Source organism: Vicugna pacos, chromosome X (assembly GCF_048564905.1).
Source record: "Vicugna pacos chromosome X, VicPac4, whole genome shotgun sequence".
NCBI classification, from domain to species: Eukaryota; Metazoa; Chordata; class Mammalia; order Artiodactyla; family Camelidae; genus Vicugna; species Vicugna pacos.
The window spans coordinates 5,066,802-5,084,654 of record NC_133023.1 but is presented as its reverse complement, the minus strand read 5'-3'; the positions used below and the strand labels follow the sequence as shown (position 1 = coordinate 5,084,654).

At 45.2% G+C, this 17,853-nt stretch overlaps 1 long non-coding RNA gene across 1 annotated transcript in view; it reads right to left on the bottom strand.

Annotated features, from left to right (window-relative positions):
* LOC107034155 (uncharacterized) overlaps nucleotides 1–17,853 on the bottom strand; it is a 442,513-nt gene that overhangs the window by 103,416 nt on the left and 321,244 nt on the right. The gene's annotated exons all lie outside the window — the stretch shown is intronic.

The following is a 17,853-nucleotide window of genomic DNA, read 5'->3' as shown; positions in this document are numbered from 1 at the left end:
CAGTTCATCCAAAGCTCCAGCGGGTACAGAGACAGCAAATGCATCTCTCTGCTACTCTGTTTTCCAACACTGCCACAGAGACCACCACCACCACCACCCCTGGGGGGGGCAGGAAACTAAGAATTTTCTTTGAAATATTCTAGGAAAATACATGCAGTGAGTTTTACTGGGTTCTCTTAGCTACACCAGGTCCTGCATACAGAAAAGGCGTTTCAAAACTATCCAGGACCCAGTCCTCGAAGTCCCACGGGTGAGATCTTGCCGCGGGTATCGCTACAGAAGAGATCTGCATGGAACCTCCAAGTGCCAGACCTCAGGGCTGTCAAGCTGAGCACTGCTTTCCCAGCTGTACATTTAAAACTATGTCAAGTCCGTGCATGCTTGAGACCTGTTAATGGGTGCTTATGTGGGGTGAAAGCAGACCTTTTGAATTGCAAATTTTGAGGTAGAATCCTGGCTCATGAGAGGTTAAGCCAAATTATTTGCCACCTTGGATGTAAAAATATGCAGTAAAGTCTAGACCTGTTCTATTTACTTTCTTTTTTTTTCCTCCTGCAAAGTTTTTTTTTTACCCCTTCTTTCTTCTCTTCCTCTTAAAAGAAACTAACTGGTCTGGCATGTTCATCAAAGCAATTTACTGAGAATGCACTTTGACAGGCTGCATTAAGAATGTGGACTTGGGAAAACAAAGGGCTGTTTTATCATGCACATAAATTATATGCTTTAAAAAAAAAACCTGAAGGCTCAGAATTCTTCAATGATACTCTAGCCAGAGCAGAATGGAGTTCTGCCTATTTTTTGTTTCAGGGCTTCAAAAGGTTTGCTCAGGGACCCATGGCTGGCCAAACCCAGACAGAAAAGGTAGCCCGGTGCACGATGGTATTCCATCTGCATTTATCAACATTAAATTTAGTATGAAAACCAATATATGTATGTATATGCATGAATGGGACACTGTGCAGTACACCAGAAACTGACAGATTGTAACTGACTGTACTTCAATAAAAAATAAATTAAAAAAAATTTAAGTCAGCGTATACGTATTAAGTATCGACCGTGAGCCAAAGACTGTGCAGAATGCTATGAGGCACTCAAAGGTGGGCTGGACAGTGTCAGAAGACGTTTTGGGGAAAATGGCTCCTTAAATGAGTAGTCTCTGGGGAACAGTGAAAAATGTGTGCTGTGTGATTCCAGAAAGCGGTTCCTGCTTTCTATGAAGCACTTAATTATCTTTAATTGACGGTTCATAAAACATCTTATTTTAAATCAAATCGTGATCTACACATTTCTTGAGAGAGGGATACAGAACTAACAGATACGGATGAAGATTCCATAAGCATCAAGTGTCCTGAGCAAAGGTCACATCTTTTACACATCTAAGCTGTGTAACGGTGGATGGTTTGCTTTGGCGTCTGAAGCACATAAAGAGTAAGAGACAGACATAAAGCTGGAAAAATAGGAGTAATGAGACAATTAAAAATATGAGAACGCTAAGAAGACCTGATAAGAAAATGCTATGATCAGAGCTGTGCTAAATTGTGTGGATGAAGTGGTATGAAATACAACAAAAGATTCGCTGAGGGCTGTCATAAAAAGTCACTGAGAAATAGCTGTATCTGTAATAGGCTTAAAAACAACAGGGATGCTAGGAAGATGGACGTAGAATGCTGTCTGTCTTGATAAATGTGCAGTGAAGGAAGAGTTGAAAAATTACTTCAATTATTACTAGCTTGATCAAAGGTGAAGGTCACATAACCTTTTTTCATGATTTAGGAGAACCTGAAAATGACACAAACGATGACTGTGAAACTGAAATGCAAGGAAACAAACAAATAAATACACACACATATAATTTACAGCACCACCAAAGGTGCCAAATACCAACTAGTAAATCTAATTATGGGAGATCTTTCACACAGGAAACAACACAAAATGCTGAGAGAATTTAAAGAGGACCTAAATAGAGAAATTTATCATGTTTATTGACTTGCAGGACTCAATATTTTTAAGGCACCCATTCATCCCAGCTTGATTTATAGGTTCAACACAATCGCTATCAATATTTCCCCAAGGTTTTTGTGGCAACTGAGAGACAGTCAAAGGGCCTAGATTAGCCAAGGTAATCTTAGAGAAGAGAAAACGTCACGGGCATAATTTACCAGCTATCAAGACATACAGTGAAGCCACAGAAGTCAAGAGAGAAGCACAAAGGAACAACAAAGATCCATGTAAAACCATCCAGAATCTAGATGACCCACTGATACAGTCAACGTATTTATGAAAAAGTGCCATAGCAATTCATTAGAGGAAAAGATCATTGATTAAGTCAGTTATTTTAGTTCAACTGGATGTTAGTATTTTTGAAAAAGGAATCTTTACCTCTACCTGAAATAAATGCATATAAAATAAATCACAGACCATTTGTAAAACATATATAGTACAAGTTGTAAAGAAAAAAACAGAAGACTATGTTTATGAACTCAAGGTGTACAACAGCTTCTAAACAGCATACAAAAATCACTAGGCACAAAACAGAAAACTGATAAATTGTTTTAAATTAAAATTAAGAGCCTTAGTTCATCAGCAGACATCAGTAGGAGAGTTAAAGGATAACACGGAGGAAAGGACATGATAGTCCCAAAAGGACCGCTTTCCAGACTATACAAAGAACTCCTACAAATCCATACGAAAAGACAACTGAATTAAACATTTTCAAAAGACTTTAACTGACACTGCAAATGAGGATTTCCAAATGGTCAAAAAGCACAGGAAAAGCTACTTCACATGATCACTCACCAGGAAAATACAAATGAAAGCCAGAATGCAAGAATGCATACCACTACCTAGCTACTAGAATGAATGAAATCGTTTAAAAAAAAAAAAAAAAAGACTGACAACCTCAAGTAAGTGACATGACCGTGAAGCTACTTGGGTGAGTGTGAACTGCCCCAGTCACTTTGGAGAGCTGTTTGGCAGTGTCCACTAAAGTCAAGTGCCTATGTACCCCACAAATACCCACAGAGTTCATTCCTAGGTGTAAACCAAGACAATGGGATATGCAGGTCCAACAGAAGTACAAGTGTGTTCATCGTGCCTCTTCTCATGACAGCCCCAAACTGGAACAACCCAAATATCCATCACCAATACAGTGGATGAAAAAAAAAATTATGGTGCATTTTCACAAAAAATATTACCAAGAAATAACAAACAGGGTGGACTATGGCTGCACGCAACACCAGGAATGACTCTCACAGATGGAGTGGTGAGCAGACAAAGCCAGAAGCTAAACCCTGTGCCCCGTCTGACCCCACTCCTCTGCAGGTTAGGGATGGCTGAACCAACCCAAGGGAGCACACGTGAAAGTGAGGCAGCTTCCAGCTAACAGGATGATACCGGCTAAGAAGGAGCAGGTGGGAAACTTCTGGGTCTCGGAAATGTCTCTGTTTTGACCAGAGTGCTGGTAACAATAAGTACATCTGTACGTGGAGTATCAGTGAAAGTCACATTTAAAGCTGTGCACTGTTTATGTATGTTATGCCTAAAACATGATGATAATTCTTAATACTCTAATTTTTCCCTTACCTAGCATGTTATGAAATGTTCCATTTTAACAAAAACCAATATGAAGGCAGTTTTTGGAAAGGAGCCAAAAACCTAGCTCATTTTTTTTCCCCTCCAGAATCCCATTCACATCCACATTTTCATATGTTACGCATTTCAGCAAAACAATGGAGAGAGATACACTTTTCCGCCCTTTACTGAGGAAAAAAGAGGAAGCCTGAGGCCATTAAGAAGCATAGCAATGATTGGAAACATAAAAGCGAAACTATCTTCTTTTACAAAAATGATTACCCTGATCACATAATATAGCAGTGTTTCAAAGGCAATGTTACCCGGTAGAATTACACTGTACCTGACCGTAACAGCTCTCTTATCTTTTCTAATATATCTTACAGTTTTCTCAGGAAAGAAAATGGTCCTTTGATAGTATATAGGAGATCAGGTGCTGAATTTGCAAAGTTGGGTAATTCTGACCAGAATAAATTCATAACAGCCGTTATAAGTCTCAAATAGGTAGGCCGATATTCACTTTAATATAAGTATCTTCTCCACTTTACAGTGTATGATGACATTTACGGAAAGCTTCACCAGTTGACCTAAAGGCTCAAATTCTAAAACAATTCAAATTTAACTAGTTTAAAGCATGTAAGTAATGATGCAAAATGCAATAGCATCACTGGAAAATTCCCCTCGGCCAATAGTTTCGGGTTCCACATGATTTTGGGTAAGTATATTCTGCAAGGCTCTTGGCAGATAGAGACATCATCTCATAATATTTTAGCAAAAGTAAGCTGATATTAAAAGAGGCAGACGGTACAGAGGGCTTCCCATGCGCAGGCACGTCAGACGAGGTGACCGTGTGAGGGTCAAACTGCCTTAGAAGAAGCACAGCCAAGATTCGAACACGTGTCTGTCTGGGTCCCCGACCTGCGACTTTTGTTTGTTTTTGCTTTTTCCCTCAAATATCATCAGAAGGCAATGGCATGGCGCCAGGGTCAAGGCTGTGGAGTTAAAGTAAAGCCAGTTTCCTTCCCAGCTTTGCGTCTCACCATCTCTGGGACCCTGGGAGACCTACACTTGGGTTCCTCATATAAAAAGGGCCAATGAAAATGCCAGCCTCACTGACTCCTTATGAGATCAGACGTGTAACGGCGTGGCAACAAGGCCACCCATACTTAGTGCCCTGCTGTGTTGGTGAGGGGAGGTTTCCTGGCTGTGACCTTCCATGCTCTGTGCACACGCGCCCCTGCTGTCTTTCTCTGTGTCCTCACTGCTGTTTATAAGGACACTAGTCCTACTGGATTAGGGAACAGCCTAATGACGTCGCTTTACCCAATTACGTCTTCAAAGACCCTCTCTCCAAATACGGTCGCTTTCTGAGACACTGGAGGTTTGGGCTTAAGCCGCAATTTTAGGGAGACACAATTAAGCCCATAATGCTGTGTCCATTTGTGTGTGTGTCTTAGAACCATCAGGGCAAGCTGTTTTTGGGGGGCCCTGATGTTTTAAATGTAGCACTTTCTTCTTTCATTAATTCAGTCTTTCCTTTCAAAGAATGTTTGTCCCTAAGTGTGATATTCATTAATTTCCTGAACACCTGGGGATATCTGAAATAGAGGTTAAGAACTCAATCTAAAAATTATTTTGCTTATTTAATGTACCATATGTGAAGTGAGGGAAATGCAAATATCTCCTAGAAATTCCTTTGGGTCTTTGGTCAGAAAAACTCCATCCCCTCCACTGCATCCAGCATCTACCAGGGTGGAGGCACCTGTTTATTCAGACCCTTACAAACTCCTTGAGATCCTTTCAGAAGTCTTACACACACACACACACACACACACACACACACACACACACACACACACACACACACACACACACACACACACACACACACACACACACACACAGTGACAAGGACTACGAGAGAAATTACAGAGTGCGTCGGGACATGGAGCTCAGTGGAGGAGAGGTGGTCGTTTTCCACAGGGTAGCCAGGGAAATCTCTTGCTGATAAAATGACATTTGAGCCTGGGCCTGAGGGATGTTAAGGGGTGAGTCCCGCAGGAACGTGAAGAGAGTGCTCTGGGCAGAGGGATGCAGCAGGAGCGTCTCAGAGGCAGGAGTGAGCTGCTCGACTAAAAAGGAAGGAGAGCATGCAGGTGAGCTGAGTGAGTCAGGACGCACATCCTAGGAGATGAGGTCGGGGCTGAGTGGGAGGCATGGATCCATCACCTAGAGCCTCGAGGGCCACTGCAAAGATGCCTTTAGTTCTGGGGGACACGGGACGCCGCTGGCAGGCTTTGGATGGAAGGGTGATTGATGCTCTAACTTCATCTTAAACCACTGACCGCCCTGTGGAGCATATCTGAATGCTGTTTTCAGTCACCAACTGAGGGAAGATGTGAAGGATGGAGGTGATAAAAAGGAGGCTGTATTTTCAAAGTGGAGCTCAGTGGCTCAGGAGCTGAAAGTCCACTTCAGCTCCCCCGAGTGGGACCATCTCTCCTCAAGGCAGTGAATAATGATGCTCCCTCCGGGCTTCAGGCCATGGTGGAGACACCAACCCAGGGGTGCTCAAGGGCCCCTAAGCGTCAGAAGGATGGCTGCAGGGTTCTCTCTGATAGTCAAGAACTCACAGGGGACACCAAGCCTTTTACTCCAGGCCACCATCCCATTTTCTCTCCATCATCTCTACAAGTATCCTTATTTTAACCTGACATATTATTGGATCTTCCAGTAATCTTCCTACCGCACTCCTGTCCAATGTGTAGTCTGCATCTCGTAAAGGAATCACTGTGCTGCGGCTGGCAAATGCAGGAAGTGTGGCATTTTCACAGCCTAGTGTATGCCCATAGGTAAGATTTATCTAACATTTGAAAGAGAATACCTAAATGACCGTGCCATGAATGGTTACTGCTCTGGACTATTCAGAAGAAATTCGAATTAAATGATTGCATCATTGGAAACTTGATAAATGTTGATCAAAGTGATTTTCCCCTCAAAATGAGACAGAATGGCAATATACCGGATCCTTTTTAGAGAGCTATATTTTACTTGGATAAATAATGTGTTTCATGAAGCTTACTGGATGGTTTTGCTAGTGGGGTTCAGTTTCTTTTCACATAGTAGCAAGTGGGCCAGCTTAACTGTACAGCCCTGAAATGAGTCGCTCATTTTACCACAGTCCTCGCGTTAGTGAAGACTGGGCTAATGTGTTTTAAGCCGTTGAGAATAAGGGAGAGCTTGGAGAAGACCCAAATGGATCAGTGATCAACACAGCCACTACAAAAATATACAAAACAACCCAATTCTCTTGTAAGATTTTTTTTTCCCACAGAATTCTTTGGGGGAGAAAACCAGCTTTTTCATTACAGTTCCAAGATTTTCTCTGCTCTTGTTGACATAGGCTGTTAGCAACCCTGATTGTGTTTTAGAGACTCGTGGAAATTCTGGGTTTTATCGTGTTTTAAGCTGGTGAAAGGCTGGACTTTTTGACACACTCTGGAGAACGTGAAGCTCTTGAAGCCAGAGACAGTAATAAACCAGCTCGGCCTTGTTCTATGTCACATGGTGTCACCATCCCTCCTCGCCAAGGTGACGGTGACACTTAAGGCTCTTTTCTCCTCTAAATCTGTAATCTGTAAGACACTGCACGTATGCATTTCAAAAAGCATCCCTCACGGTAAAATGGTGAAGACGGTTCACACATCCAACTTTGAGTGAAATACGTTCTAGGACATGAACTCATTTCCTAAGTTTAGAACGTGAAAGCCATCCTCCACGAAGCTGGTTACCCCCCAGCACTCTTTTCCTGCTCTTTCCAAAGCTGCTACTGGATGAAAAGCAGTGCTCGCCAGGGGGTTATTCACACTCTCATGTTTTGCACATTTAGCGACAGATACAGGTAGTAATGCACTTTCTATTAAAGAAAAACGTTAAAATTACAGTGTCAGGACGAAACGTACTGAAACACTCCATTCGCTGGCTTTAAGCAAAGTAAGAAACCAATGCGTTTAAGTACCTAAGTCCTGGGTAAACAGTTTACCCAATAAACCTAACTTTTTCTCAGTTATTCCTTAACTTCACTGTGGTTTTCTTTTTTCCTTCTGGTTAACCACTAACTTCTACCATCGATGGTGCCTGCCCAGAGCTGTCCGAGGATCTGTCTGTAAGGAAAAGACCTTCTTCACACTAAGTAGCCATCTTTTCCTCGTTCTTTGTTTTCCCTTGGCAGAACAGTGGAGCAAGGAAACCAGCAGTGCTTCTGTAGACCCGGAAGATGCTGGCCCGATGTCCTTCCCTGTTTCCAATGTGGACAAGCATTTCCCAGCACTCACTCAACTGTTCTTTTGCTGAAACCGGTGGGAAAAGTCACCGATGCCCACAAAGCACCTCAGAGTTCCTGACAGTCACCGTGCCACCGTGCCCCAGAAGTGAGCCCCTATGGAAAGGAGGGCAAGTGTTTTTACCTCCATATTCAGAACAAAGTATGCTCAGAGAGACTACGCAGCTTGGCAAGGTTCACACGGCACAAGGTTGGGTGGAAGGTCTGGTAGATCTGGCCTTTGGAGTCCTGTGTTTGGAATTTTTTCTGATACTATGTATTTACATCATAGATTCATTTCTTTACTAAGCTCTGCAGTTTCAAAATCTATTGTTTGGAAGACTTCTGGTTGAGTTACTCCTGTACTGACTAATCTGAGCAGATGTCAATGCTGCTACGGCCTGAACTGGGATCCCCGTACCCTATGTGGAAGCTTGAACCCCCAGGGTGACTGTATTTGGACACAAGACCTGTGAGGAGGTGATAAATGTTAAGTGAGGTCATATGGGTGGGCTACTAAAAGGGGAGTTTACAAGAAGAACGAGAGACACCAGCGTCTCCGTCTCCAGGTGAGGACACAGTGGGAAGGTGGCCATCTGCACGCCAGGAAGAGAGCTCTCATCAGACACCCATAATCCATGCTGGGCCTGGATCTGGGATTTTCTGGTCTGCAGAAGTGTGACATAATAAACCTGTGTTGTGTAAGCACTTGATTATTTTGCCTCTCTTCACAGCAGTTTTTTGCAGACAACAGTGCATTTTCATCAGCCCCAGATTCCCTAATTGCTAGTTAAAGATGGCAATGTTTGTCTCCTCCCCCAAAACAGACTTAAGGAAGCAGAATCAGTGCAGAGAGGGCCCCCAAATCGGCCCATGAAATCATATCCCCATAAATCCTTCTGAACACACTTGTAGAAGGAAGGGGAGGAGTTATTAAGTAACCAATGACTGTAAGGAGTGTAAAGTGTCTCTCCTCCTTGCTTTGATTCTGTGATGGTCTTCCTGGTGGGGCAGCTTGGCGAGGCTACAGCATCTACTTACTCAAACACACCTACAGGCGTTGCCATGAACATGTCCTTAAAGCCCGCAGTCAGCGGACTTCAAGTGAGGGAGAGACCATGCCAGGGAGCTGGACCAGCCTGACTTCCGGCTGCAGGGCTGCCCCACTCCCAAATCCACTATCCACATTCACGCAGTGTTAGTCACAGGAGCCAAGATAAGGACACAGCCCAGATGTCCCTGGATGGATGAACGGATGAAGGAATGGTATCTATGCACTTAAGCACTACACACCCACATAAAGGAAGGCAATCTTGCCGTCTGCAAGAACGCAGATGGACCTGGAGGACACTACACAAAGTGACACGAGCCACACACAGAAGGACAAACGCTGCGTGACGTCGCTTATACGTAGAATTGACGAACATCGAACTCATGGCAGCAGAGACTACAATGGTGGCTTCCGGGGGCTGGGGGGGTGGGGGGACACAGGTCAGAGAGAGCCCACTTTCAGTTATAAGACGAGGAGATTCTGGGGGTCTAGCATACGGCATGGTGACTGTAGCTAATACTACTGCATTGAGTATTTGCAATCTGCTGACAGAGCAGATCTTAAACATTCTCACTACACACGAAAAGGTAACGACGTATGGTGATGTACACACGAAAAGGTAACGACGTATGGTGATGGGTGTGTTAACTTGATGGTAATCATTTCACAAAGTATAAAGCTATCAAGTCGTCTCCACTGTGTGCCTCAAATATATACAATTGTTATTCCTCAGCTACACCTCGATAAAACTGGTGTGGGGGAGGGGTGGGAAGAGCAGGGCTGAGGCTTCCACGAGAGAAGGGGAAATTCAGCAGCCCCGGACAGTGTGGTGAGTTCCAGCCTGCCCTTCCTGCCGATGGGCCCTGCAGACTTGAGACTTGCCCATTTCTCCACAAATGATGGGAGGTACATAGATGCAGAGAGACAGGAAGACAGATAGATACAGGTCAATATCCACCCTCCTATTTCTCTGTCCTATCCATAGCTAGCTAGCTAGATGACAAATACAGATAAATGTACCTGTCTCTGTCTACCTATCATTTCACTACCTATAATCTATAGATAATTAGTATCTACATTGATACGATAGTAATCTACATATGCTTAACATTCATACAATCTATATCTACACACAACAGACTACATCCATATGTATCCATCTCTGTCTGGAGGTTTATATTACACATAATTATAGCATATCTACATATCTATACCAACATCCATCAACCCCCCAAGCATCATCTATCTACTGTCCTAGGAGCTCCCTGCTTGAACCTTCATTTATACAGACATGATCCTGCCTAGGTGAGCTGAGCAGTACTGAAGCTGGGAATGTGCAGAAATCGACCACAGGGAAATGGCAACTTCACTACTGAATCCTTGAACATTCACCTTAAAGCAACTAGCAAGTGGTCTTTAGTGACTCATCATATGTCCTCTTCATGGGCAGCTGCAGCAGGTGGGCATCCCGTGGGGTCTGATGTCGGCAGCCCCTGTGAGCTTTGATTCATGGAAAGAGAATCAGCTATTGGTCTCCTCCTTGGAGAAAGGCGGGCATGCATGTGGTGAAAGCAACCACGTTAGAGAGAGGGTATGTTCCCGGACAACAAACATGAGGGACGCATGCAGGCTACACTGAGACTAAGGGTCCCGTCAGAGTGGGGGCCTGCTCTCGGAGCCCACGTGCGGGAAGAGAACAAGCTACAGCATCAGTACAGGGGGCAGACCTGAGCGCCCCAGGACGAGGGCTCCTCTACCAAGGAAAGCTCCTTAGGAAAGGAGACCAAAGGTGTGAGCCTCCACGACGGGAACAGAGCAGTACCCCTGGCTGTGAGACGTCACTGAACATAAATGAGTCAGCCTGTCTACGATGCCTGTCTCCTTTCCCCCAACCCTGCTTTTCATGATTTAAAATCACGCTGGATTACCATCTCCACCCTAGGGCTGGTTTTTCCAAACAGGCAGCACACCGCTGCCTTCTTAACTTCAGTTTTGCTCGGCTCAGAAGCCACACTTCAGCTTCCGCAGCTGTAAAAGAATGCGACCTGGGACACGGGATTCCATTTTTGTGCTGGTGCTGACACCCAGGACAAGCACTGGTGGCTCCTATTCCATCCGGGCGCCGACACTGTGTCCGTGTATCCGCGTCACCGGTGGGAGGCCCTGGACACATCCCTTCCAGCTGCCACAACCATGTCCTGCTGTCTACTCTCTCTCCTCAGGAATACGCAGGATTCTTGAACCTTCCTCAGCCCTCGACTAGTTACTCCTTAGATCCTAAACACCACATCCAGCTCCCGAGACTACCTAACCTGTGTGGAAAATCTCCAAAGGCCTTCACGTACATCTTCTGCGATCCTTCTGCCTTCCCTCCATGGAATGCCTGCGATTGTATTTTTTATATTGAGGAAACGGTAGATCCTTGTGCAAGTAAGAAATAATGCAGAGAGCGCTCAAGTCTTGTTCATCCACTTCCTGTCAGAGTAGCATCCTGCAGACCTGCCGTCCATCAGCCTCCCAGTAAGCAGGCCCTCAGTCGCACGGCTGTGTGCAGCTGACGCAGTTTCATCACGTGTTTCCACCACATAACTTTTACTTTAGTTCACACACCACTTTGATTGGGTCTCTACAATTTTAATGTGCATACAGACACTTGCCCAAACGCCCAGGGAGCCTAATTATTGTTTGTATCCAGCTCTTAACCCTATTTGGATGGAGGTAAATATTTTTGGACTCTGAAATTCCTTTCAGCTCATTGATGGTCAGTACTTTGTTGAGGTGGATACTCTGAGAAGGTGGAGAGAGTCACTGGAATTTGGAACTGTGTGTTTCAGTAGTGGAGCCTCACATCTAAATTACTGAACCATCCTTCACTGTGACCCACACTGTCCTGTTTTTAAGTTATGCCCTGGTCCAGTTTTGGACCCTGAAGTGACAAGAATATCAACACAAGTAAATCTGTTGATAACTGAGGACACACCTGAGAAGGCAGTAGAAGAGATTCCTTGCTATTTGATTTCATTTTATTTCAGAGCCCCGAACTACACCAGGGACAGGCTGTATAACAAAAAAAAAAAAAAAAAGAGAGAGAGAGACACAATTTCAGGTTATATGCAGAGTGTGAGATGGAGTCTGATGACCAAAATGAACATACATGTAGGATTTTATTTGCATGCCCAGGAGGAAATCCTGAGCTTGCCAGAGGTAACGGTAGCATATAAGATATACCCTCCCAAGTTAAGGCAGTCGTAAGCTTTGATAAATTGCATGAAAAAGATGGGGAGACATTTGTAGGCAGTAAGTGCAAAACTGATAGATTAAACTTCTCCTACTGTTCTCTGTAATAACTTCCTTTGCTCAAGAGAGTGAAGGCAAAATCCCAGCCAGACTTGAGAGGATGGAAAGAGAACCCTGTCACACCAAGGGGGATCATGAATAAATTCCCGGAAGAAGGTACATCTCACGATCCACATTAGTAACACTTCTCTGATGGTTTCTTGTTCAAAACAGTCATGTTAACCACGTCCTGGTGAGAGACTGAACTGCCTTCCCGGGGAGCCAAGTGGGGAGAAAAAGATTTCAGCCAAGTCTTTTACTGTCCACCCCACCCCACCCCACCCCACCCTCCTGAATGGATGTGCTGTACTCAGGCGCAGATAAACCAAGCAGCTGGGTCTGCCCGGGGGTGTGTCTGGGTGCTGGGGTGGGTGGAGATCAGGTCAGGGTGGGAGGCAGGATTGACTCGCAGCCCTGCAAGCAGGAAAGGCTAAGAGCAAAGACTCTACTTACAGGAAAAACCTCCAAGTTCGTAAAATAAATATTAAAGCAAGAACCGCAACTCCACAAGCCAGGCTTATGCGTTCATGATTTAAACAGAGCTGTGCGGATCCCAGCAGTCCAGATTTCTAGGAACAATTCCTCTAATGGTGGGGGGAAAATCCTGACAGACAGAATCAATAATAATCCTTAGGTAGATAACATACACTGGACACAAATTATCTTCTAATTCTATGTCCCCTTGAGTCCTGAATCCATGGTGTAAATAAATCACCCTTGTTACATCAAGATTACAGCCTTCCTCCCCGAGGCTCTTGTGAGAAGTAACATTCCAGATATCCTGCGTCTCGGCTTGAAGCAAGGGAGAGACCATCCTGGATTCCCCTTTCTTCCAGCAGCCCAGCAGCATTCCCCAGTCTTTCTTTCACATGCACAAGAAGCAGGTAACTTCCTGCCAAAGCAAGGGCCTGGGTTTGCCTGGCCAGTTGTATCCTGAGCCGGGAGGCCGCTGATCTTTTTTTTGAAGCTCTGGACACAGGGTGAAGCGCTCCTTTCCTCTCTGTCCGGTTTCCCCGCCTGCGAGCGGGGGCACATTTCCTCCCTGCCTCACAGGTACACTTGCGAGTTTCTCGTCAGATAAGAGGACGGAAATGCTGACGTGCCAGCCGAAAAAGCCCCATCCAAAAGAAAAAGGACATCAAGCTGTGGCTGGTAACTCGAGGTGTCAGCAACCACCAGTGTTTTTGTTACTGTGATCCACGCGGCAGCCAGCCGCCAGCTCTCCTGCTGGGTTGGAGGGGGCTCTCATTCCAGGTTTACGGCCCCAGCGGAGCCGGCCACCCCGGGTTCTCAGGAGACTAGAGAAATTTGGACACTTTCTTCAGTGTCCTATTGGCACGGAGGCCTGGAACAGTTCCACCTCTTCATCTGGGTCCTCTCTCAGCCCAGGAGACATGGTTAGTGGTTTCAACAGAGATTTTTTTGCCTGATTTTAAGACCCTGCAGATGATGCTGGGGAAACGGCAATAAGTGGGCAGAAAGTTCAATCCAGACACACATTTCTGTGCACTGTAGGCTTGGCAGAATGAGAATAAGAGAGTTTTGACACAAGACACTGGGTCCTTTTTTTTCTCTTCCCAAATAATATGTGTTTCAGGTGCTCCCTTTTCAGGTTATGTTTAAGGAAAGAATTTCTGAATGGAGTGACCCTTCTCTTCAATATTTTCCAGGAGAGACTGGCCCACGGATTGGTTAGTGTGACACTACCTGGTGGGGCTGTTGCTACTCATTTTGGAACTTTTCTGGCAACATGTCAACCGTCTGCTTTCTTAGAGAATGGGGCTTACGGGGTCAAGAGAAAGCCAATGGGTAGAAAGCAGTTTTGCTATTAAGTCAGGAGGGGAAAAAGGGGCATTTTAAGGATAACTTCAGCTCAGAGCGTCTTTAAAAGGTTTAGGAAAATAAAAAGAGGTCTGTTTGCTGAGCTGAAAGTAAAACCCTGTTCCCCCATCACAAATGTGCAGTTTCCCATTACAGGAAGACGGTCCGGAACACAGAAACACGCAGTGTTGCCAAGAAGAGTTTGTGCGAAGAAGAAAGAAAGAAGAAAGAAGAGGGGGAGGGAGGGGGGGAGGGGAGGGGAGGGGGGAGGGAGGGGGGAGGGGAGGGGAGGGGGGGAGGGAGGGGAGGAGGGGGAGGAGGGAGAGGAGGAGGAGGAGACCATGTTCTGGACAGGTTACTTTTCTGCAGAGAAATGGAACAGCTGGAGTAGGACCGTACCACGTTAGGCGTGCGTCTTCCGGCCCTGAACACAGCCTCTGCTAGGATGCCCATCTCAAGACTGACTGATGAGGGTCTATCTGGGGTTTTCTGACTTCCTCCAAGTCTTGGGCACCCCAAACCAACAGGTAAAACCGTCGTATGCCTCTGCTTATGCCGAGACTGCTGCCTGGCCCGTTCAGGCGTGAGAATCACAAAGCCGTGAACACTAGGGTGCACAGGCTACAGAGATCTAATAATTTTAAATGCAGTGGGGTGTTTTCCAGTGCGGCCAGGAGCCTCAGCCTTGGGTATTTTCCATAGCTGTAGGCAGCATAATGTAAGTAACTCACCCCAACTAGCCCTGAAGGGCATCTCTGCCTTGCATTTGCCCAGCACACACTTCTAGGTGAAGCTCCTGGTTCATACCGTGGTGCAGAGGGCCTTCTGCAGAATTTTCCTGTCAGGTGCTGGGCAGTGAAATCCAGACTCTGCCCGGCACGTGGTGTCTGTTGCAACTGCTCAACACTGCCTTTGCAGCCAGAAACAACCCGCAAGCAAGTGAACCTGACTGTGTCCCAATAAAACTTCATTTAACAAAATAAGTGGAGGGCCAGACTTGGCCCGCAGACTGCAGTTGGTTGACTCCTGTGCTAGAGGTTGATTATGTCCAGGTATCCGGAGTCTGGGGTCCTGAGCACTTGGATGAGAGCTTAAAGCAGAGGGTAGGGTGGCAAAGTGCAGTCAGTGGACCAAATCTCACCAGGTGGCCCGTAAAATGTGACACACAAGTAGGATACAGGACCTATAGTGAACGACAGCAACATGCAGCAGTATCTTAGGAACCTGATCCTAAATGAAAAAATCAAGTCACTAAGCATTGCATACTGAGCATCTTTTTTTAAATAAAGCACAGAAGCAATTAAAACTGTCTTGCCTGTTGCAGAATTTAACACAGATGGAATCAGGCAGTGAGTGCTCTGTTTTGAAATCTGCTTTCTCTCCAACGTACTAATTCTGACATTCACCCACTCTGTCGCAGGTAGTAATGGTCCCTTCACTTCTGCTGCTAAGTAGCTATCAACGTACCACAATTTATCTTTTCCCCTGTGGACGGACACTGCTGTCACTTCCAGCGTGGGGCTATTACGAATAGAGCTGCTGGCACTGGGGCATCCACCTCTGCAAGGACATACATGTTATCACGTCTTCAGAGTAACTCCTGGGAGGGAACTGCTGGGTTGTACGGTGCGTGGTGTGTGTATCCTTCTGAAAAAATGTCACATTGTTTTGCGAAGTGACATTCTAAGTCCCCAGCAGCCGGGAAAGAGTGATCCAGTTGCTCCACATCTTCAGCAACACTTGCTAGGTCAGTCTCTTCCATGTCGATCCTCTGGGCCAGGATGTGCTAATGTCTCCTGGGGTTTTAATTTACATTTTCTGAGATGAATGATAGTGAGAATTATCAGTCGAGTGCCCCGGATATGTATGAGGGGGAGGATGGTGGCAATTCAGTCCCAAGAGAGACAACATTACATTTTGGGGTGATGGAAATCTGCTCCACCTCATTATGGTGGTGGTCACTTGAATTTTATCTGTTAAACCTGAAAACACACGCATCTCACTGGACATGCTGCAACCACAACAAAGATAATTCTAATATATGAAATTGATTTGGAAAACTCACCAAACAATCTCCTTAGGGACAAATACACATGCAGTAAATTTCTGCTAAAAAGATAATACAAAGCACAAAAATTCAATCTTGTGGCTGTGACTGGGAAGAGATAAAGATGCTATGGTACAAGAGGATACAGAGGTCAACGTAGCTTCACAGCATTTGGACAGTCTGCAGGGGTTAGTTTTATTCAAATTTTATACATCTACAACACATATGTTGTCCGTATACATAAACACTGCATAATAAATTCTAGTTTTAAAAATGAGCTCTTCATGTTTGGTTAGAACATTACAAGGGCATTCCAAGTAATTATCTTTAGCCCCACTTCTCTGCAATGCGGGATCCACCGTGGTGAGCAGTAATGTCAGGGTCTTGTCTGACGCAGCAAGATTGTCCACAAAATCAGCTGCAAGACTCTGGGGACATACTAAGACGTTTTCAATGGGAGTCGTATAATTTTACTTGGAAGGGTGGCATATAATCTGACTGGTGTCTGTAAAGATCACTGGGGACGTGGAGGACACTGAGATGCACGTCGCTAAGTGAAAGAAGCCCGTCTGAGAAGGCTGCGCACTGTGTGATACCAACTACAAGACATTTTGGAAAAGGCAAAACTACAGAGATGGTAAAAAGATCAGTGGTGGCCAGGGGTTACGGGGGAGGGAAGGATAAATCGGTAAAGTACAGAGCATTTTTAGGGCAAACACCCTGTGTGATGTTACGATATTCTACTAAAGGATACATGTCAGCGTATCATTGTACATTTGTCGGTTCCCAGAGGATGTACACCACCAAGTGCAAACTCTAAGGTAAGCTATGGGCTTTGGGTGACTGTGATGTGCCCATGTAGGTTCATCCTTGCTTAAAAATAAAAAAAAGTACCATTTTGATGACTAGTGTTGAGAACAGGGGGAGAGGGTGTAGGGGTGGGACAGGTGGGAAATCCTTGTACCTCTCCCTCAGTTCTGTTTTAAACTGAAAGTCCCCTAAAAAATAGTCTTTGGGTAAAACTCACCAGGGCCACTGTGCATCGATTAAGAGGAGTGGGAGCAAAGAAACTGTTTGGGTGTCTACCGCAGCGTGCCCCTGCTCAGGGGGTGGTAGAGATGAAACTGGACAGAAGGAGAAGGCTGTGAAAGACACTCCAGAGTCCTTGTGGACAGAATTTTCTGATGCGAGGCTATAATTTCCCTCATCCCCTGTTAAGCTTCTGTACAATGCCTGGCTTTTCCTAGAACTTACTTGGCCAGCTTGCTGGGTCACTCTATGAATTCTTAACAGTCTTTTCTGTCTTATACTGATATGAGATTTAGAGGACAGGTTTGGCAGCTAAAAGGCAGAAATAACAACCAAGTGCCAGCTGGTATCTCCTTCTGGACATTAATCTTGCATGAGTCCGAGCCAGGGCCGGGCAGCACACGGCATTCTGGGAAACACACACGGAGGGCTTCCTCGTACACTCCCCTCTGCAGGAGTGTGAGTGATGAGAGACGCCCATCACTCCAAAACCATTAATTCAGAACTGTCTCCACAGAGACCACAACGCCTGGCTCAACAGCACAAGAAGAGTATTAAAACCTGAACTTTGCATATCGTAAAAATCCGTCTAGTTAAAAAAATACACCGTTTAAACATTCATGGGTTAAGAAGCAGCTTTAAATTAAGGGTTGTATTATTATGAGAAAAGAAAAAGAC